We start from the raw sequence: 6349 nt of genomic DNA, 5'->3' as shown, positions 1-6349 counted from the left end.
AACAAAGTAACTCGACATGACTCATCAGTATTCCAAATATACACATACTTCACATTATCTATTAAATGGAGATAACACATGGCTAAGATATCAAATGTATGGAATTTCAACATACAGAGTTATCAAGAGTATGAACCACTTAACCGCACCCAATCCATGATCAAGATAAATGTGTTCAAATCAGTGTTGCGGCCAAGAGTAAAAGATAAACTGCCCTGCCACCAGAAATTCAAATCATCCAAAACAACAAATATTTAGAAATTAATATTTTAATAGACTCCAACGAAAGCACACATCTTTCCCAATTCCATGTTCAGAGATTTAACAGTCACTAGGATTTGACATACAATCTGTTAAAGATATAGCCTAATAATTCTAAGACATAATCGTTCAGGGCATATTGTCATCTAAACTCTTCTAACATTGGAAGATGAACTAGAATAAGAGAAATGGAGGAACAGAAAAAAAATACATGATTAAACCCGGATCAACAGTCGCAGCAAAACTTTTCTCCGAAATTATCTGAGGGGGCTTTTTACCACAGAACTGTAGGCAACCCAGTCAACTCTTATATATGACACTTCAATCCTAGATAAAGGTTACATAGGGCAGCAGAGGTTCTACTCTGTAAGAGAGCTGTATAAAGAAAACAGATCTGCTGACCAATGGATCTTTCTCTAGTTCTTCCTTGTACATTTTAAATGCAACTTCAGAACCTTCAATGAGCACCATGCCGGCTCAAGAGATGCATAACAAGAAAAGTAATTGCCTAATCATGTGCTTAATACAAAAGTTTAATTAGAGATTCCTTCATCAATTAATGCAGAACATAGATTATGTTATTGAACTTGAGACTTTGCTTCTAGCAGTGGGGCAAGGGAATATTGTCAATTAACAAAAAGACATAGGGTTGTTTAAGGTTTATAAAGTGCTTGGGAAAACAGGACGTTTCTACTACTTGGGCAAACGAAGATTGTCAATTGTTAAAGGTTCATGTAGTGCAAGGGAGATACAGGATGTATCCTCCAAAGGCTGCTTATATAGCCATAATCTTTGCAACTTAATGATTTTACTTGGTGAGGGAAATCAGATCTTTTTTCATACATTCAAGAATTGTTATGAAGAAAGGATGACCAAAACTAAACTCCTTGCTCATGAATGAAATCCAAAGGATCGATTCAAACTATAACCAGCAAAATGTGTTTTTTAAGAATCCTGAGCTATGCTTATATTGAAAAGAGAGAATATGGAGCATTCTTCAAGCCAAATCATTAACACATTGTCTAAGTCTATTGCAGAAAGGACCTGCGAAGCCAAGTTTTGCATTCAGGGGAGCATAAAAACATCTAGAGAGTGTGCTAAATACCCTTGTACAATTTTAATTTTCCACTAAAAAATCTTCAAACTAGAGCATATGTATGAAATTTCACAAAACAATAAATTCAAGCTAACAAGAACTTAGCAACTGATGCCATTTTTTAAGGGTCAGACATAGGCTCTTCTTTGGAGACCATAAATCTAGCAGAAGTAAGCTACCACAGATCAGATTATCTGCATGGATGGCAGATAATGGTTTATGGACACCAGTGAGTATCTAGGTTTTGGTCAACCTAAAAAGCAATTGATCTTAGTTGTTAACCTTGCAACCGAAGGTGTGAAGCTTTCTACAGTAAGTAATGATCGGAACATATAAAAGAACTATATGCAGACAGCAATTCTATAAATAAGCCCAAGAGACAAATTACCGAAATGTGAGAATACCAGTTCTTCACACTTGTAGCATACATGAATCCATTCACAATCAACCTTTCTATCCAACAAATTACAAGTAAACTAAACTGCCTATTATTGGCAGAAATTATATATCGCAAATCATAATTTGTTTAGTCTGAGTCCAAACTTCAGGTAAGAGGAAAGATGACCTCACTCAGACTTTACATTGCTGATACTGTTTTCCTGCAAATATTTCGGATGCATCAGTGCTTTGACGTTTTGATCTACTATTAATTTCACATTCTGAAGACGGACATTAAATATTGCTTTACTCCATCACTGCTAAGCATAATGTTTTAAAACAACAGAGTTATTTTTTGCTGGTTTGCATTAGCTTCCAAATTGAAGAATTGAAATTATAGATACTCATCCATGGAACAACAAACATAATATGAATCACACATTATGTTCTGAAGCAGAACCATAAAGAAAATGTGCAAATTCAATTACTTAATTTTGTAGTCCAGCGAGTTACAGTGCCTTGGAAACAGTATTCGTTTTACAGGATAAGCTACACATCTTGCAGAGCTTGACATGATTACTTAAGATGTTGAAGATACACAATTCATCTTTATGCATTTTACCCATAAGAAGAGATCTTCTTAAATGAACTTGATAGATTATCGTGATAGCTTCCTGTTAAAAACCCATTCCAGCCAGGAGCAAAAGAAACTGTTTCCTTCCAATCAACATTTAAACAAAACCAAAAGAACAGAAGCTGAAAAATCAATACTGGTCTTGCCAATCAACATTCAAACTAAAACAAAAGGAAAAAATTGGAAAAAATTACTGTTTTATCAAACTCCAATGAAATCACACTCCTTTTACAACTTCCCTGCTTATCAGAAATCTAAGTCCCTGATTTTTGACATAGAGATGCAAACCAATAAGCTTAGCTTAGGCCATAATCTTTGCTGACTTTAGGTAAAGGCTGTCTACAACTTTGCTAATGTTTGAAATCGTTTCCAAAGTGGAGGAGAAGATGGCATCTGGCTTTGGATCATCAAAAATAATAAGACAACCTGCACCCTGGTCAAGAGTCCCAGCAAATTTTTTCTCCAAAATCATCTGAGAGAGCTTCTTTTCCACAGTTTCCATGGGCAATCCAATCAATTCAGATATATGTGATATTTCAACCCTTGAATAAGGTTCAATCAAACGGCAGAGATTCTGCTCCAGAAGGGTGTCGTACAAAGAAGACAGGTGTCTATGAACAATAGGATCTTCCTCTAGTTGTGCCTGGTAAGTTTTAAGTGCATCTTCAAAATCTTTCAAAGAGCGCTTTGAGTGTGCATCCGCAACAGCTTTCATGGCATCCAATTCCACTCCCATATAGAGCAAGCCTGCCTTTGAAGCAATGAGACCAGCGACATCATCAGCTTGGTTGACCATGATCTTGCACAAAAGCATGTACTTCAAACTAAATACTGCACGCGGATCCTCGAGAGCATTAAAAGCCTCAAATGCCTCAAAGAAGTAGCTGAAACCCGTTTTATAATCCTTCTCCTCGGCATGAAGAATACCACTCTGAAGATCAATAGTCCCTTGTTGAGCAGGTGGAACGTATATTGCATTCGCCGCTGTTCTGGCTGCAGTTAGGGCAGCCTTAGCCTTTGGAAGATTTCTAAGAGAGAAATGAAGTTTACTCTCCAATAAATCGATATCCACAAGAAGCAGCTTATCATCCAGCCTCCTAACCTCCTTTACCAAACCAGAAATGAGAGTTAAAGCTTCAGAGTACTCCTTGGTTTCCATTAATAAAGCAGCAAGCCTTGCTTCAACCCTCTGCCTCAAAAAAGTCCGTTTCTCCAAGCGGGTCCATTCCACCATTTCCCTACAGAGTGATATCTGAAGATCTGTTGTTCCGGGGATTTTCGCAACTGCATCAAGTATTCCTCTAACAATCTTAGCAGTCTTAGCTTTTGGAATCAGCAAAAAGAAGGGGCGTAAAAGTGTCAGGAGACTCCTCAGCTCTTCCCCCCTCTTCTCCTGTGTGAGAAGATCAGAAAGGTTGGAAATCGCCTGCTCCTTGACCCGGATAGCTTCAGAGGATGAAGAAGGGTTTTCAATTATCTGACGAAGGATAGAAATTGACTCTGCAGGGTCGGTGTCCTTAGTGTCCAATGCATGACTAAGAGACTCCGTTGTTGCAGGGATCGATGCCATTACTGCAAACCTTAAAAAAAAACAGACCTATATAGCCTGCATTAGTGTTCCCTCAGTCACAGATAAAATTCCTACCTAGCTACAAGAATTTTAATTTTACGTCACTGCAAATAACCTGTATTGACTTTTCCTGTCTCAGTGATCAATGTGAAACCCTAGATCAAACAATTTTAATTTTACATCATTACGAATCTTAAACAAAAAAACAAAGTATGTGACCTGGATTAGTTTTTCCTATCTCAAAGATAGAATTCAAACCCTATGTCAAAGACTCTTAATTTTACAACACTTACAAATATTGTAGAAAAGACAAACATTATATCGCATGCATAGTGTTTTGCTATCTGAAAGATTAAATTTAAACCCTAGGTCAAAGAAATATAGTGTTTTCTCGGAAGAAGGCCGGTGCGGAAATGTAAATCGAAACTTTTGATGGTACGCTCTCAATCCAAAAATTGAGATGGTCTACGAACAAACAGTTAGTTCTTGCACAAGTTTCTGATCATGGGAAAAAAAATTAGGCGGCCTGACGTAAGCCTAAACCCTAAAAATGGTTCAACAGAGAGTTTCTGCCAAAAGAAAATGGAAAGAGAAGTTCAAAACAAATCAAAATGCTGATGAAATATAGTATTAATGGAACAGCAAGATAGAAGGGTATTTTGATAATTTTCTGCAACCAAAAAGAACCCATCATACAGAATAACACAGAGAAAGCGGAGAATGAATTTATAGGACATTTTCAAGATATACATACCGGCAGAACGATCGAAAAGATGTTTTCTCAGCGAATTGAGCAGCGTCACGCAGGCATGCGTACTGCAGGGCTCCTTTTGCAATGGACCATGAACCACGAAATGAAGCTTCAACAAGCGGATCTTAGAATGATGTTTTCAGACTTAATAAAGATTTCAGAGTCCGTCATTTTATGTAGCTTTTAACATGTACAAAGAAAAGAGAAAGGAAAAGTTAAAGTGAGGTGCGGAGAGCACTATTTCATTTTGGAGTTTCATTTTTATTATTATTAATAAAGAGTATTATTTTCTTTGAAATCTAATTTTTATATGTTTTGATTTTTGGTTTTTCTTTTAAAGAATTTATTGACATAATTTTGGTGAGTAATGATTTTTTATTTTTCAAAATGTGTTTTGTAATAGGTAAATAAATTGTGTGATTAATATATATATATGTGAGTATATATTTTATAGTTAAAATTTGTGATTTTAATAAATTTTATATAAATAAAATTTAAAAAATATATTAAAAAATAAAGTTTAAAAATTTAAATTACAACATTGTTTTGTATTTCAATTATATATATTTTTATTTAAAATATCATATTATTGTTGCATAGAGAGACGCTCTAAGCTTAGTATGGGGAGATGTGTAGGTATTAGATGTAATGTAAAAAAGATTGTATGTCAACATTTTTTAAATATTTTATTTTAATTTAATTTTATAACATTTTTTAAATTAAATCTAAAAGCAAAAAATCTAGGGGAGATGTAATGGTCTAAAATAATGATTCCATAATCATATTTATTTTTTTTCAAGGAAAAATGGCTACTTTCTATTAATAAAAATAAAAAGTTACATAAGCATATGCACAAGTGCATTCAAGCATTCTCCTTCAAGACCATTTGAATGTGCTAGAAGCACTCATGGTTGTCCTTCAAGACCATTTGAATGTGCTAGAAGCACTCATGGTAGTCTCACTACCAAAAAAACAAAACAAAAAAATAATTACCGAGATAAACTAGTTTTTTTTTTTTTTTTTTTACCTTTTTTTGTACTTTTTGTCATACCCCGTAAGATGGAGTGGCCTTTACAATTACTAACTCTTCTCCTTCTAGAATTGTTGGTGCTTCCTTGTTGGATTTTGAACTTTCAGAAACATGTGTTCTTGAGAATAATTTCGGCAAAATCATTATTCTCACAAACATGTTATGGATTGCAGAAGTCTAAACTCTATAACATGTGTTCTCTTTAATCCACCTATAGCTTGCCTATTGCTCTTTCCCTTGTGTTGAGTTCCAGGAGACTGGATCACTGCTAAGTCATTTGGTTCCTTGGAATATGTGGTTGAGTCCTTCTGTTTCTCTTCTTCCTCCTTCATTTGGGGATCTTGTTGATTCTGTGTCTCTGGTTGTTAGTTGCTCTCATTCATTTCTTCATCTTCATCGTCAGAAGATTGTGTTCAGGAAATTGCCATCCTTTTGGCTTTTGTGGTCGTTTTTTGTTCGTTTCTTTGTTTGTGGACATGTAGTCTGCAAGTGCCCTGTCTAATGGGAGATTTGACACCTGCAAACAGTGTTTTTGAAATCTAACCATTGAGTCCACTTAAAATCCTGGTGAGTAAGATGGACACGATCTGGAAGGTCTTTGCTTAAGTCTATCTCCACACATATATGGG

General features: G+C 35.4%; 1 pseudogene across 2 annotated transcripts; it reads right to left on the bottom strand.

Annotated features, from left to right (window-relative positions):
* Positions 1-2197: 2197 nt before the first annotated feature.
* LOC149209951 (26S proteasome non-ATPase regulatory subunit 11 homolog pseudogene) lies at positions 2198-4858 on the bottom strand (annotated as a pseudogene). 2 transcript variants are annotated; one of them, XR_016252912.1, is made up of 2 exons: positions 4694-4858; positions 2198-3966 (listed from the first exon to the last, which is right to left on the bottom strand). The product of XR_016252912.1 is annotated as a 26S proteasome non-ATPase regulatory subunit 11 homolog pseudogene, transcript variant X1 (transcript). The 2 variants fall into 2 exon arrangements; XR_016252913.1 differs by having other exon boundaries at positions 2198-3949.
* Between the last annotated feature and the right edge of the window lie 1491 nt (positions 4859-6349).

The sequence above is a fragment of the Pinus tabuliformis genome, chromosome 1_2 (genome assembly GCF_031772625.1).
Source record: "Pinus tabuliformis cultivar Carrire ecotype Pingquan chromosome 1_2, CPIR1, whole genome shotgun sequence".
Classification (NCBI taxonomy): Eukaryota; Viridiplantae; Streptophyta; class Pinopsida; order Pinales; family Pinaceae; genus Pinus; species Pinus tabuliformis.
This window is presented reverse-complemented; position numbering and strand designations above follow the sequence as displayed.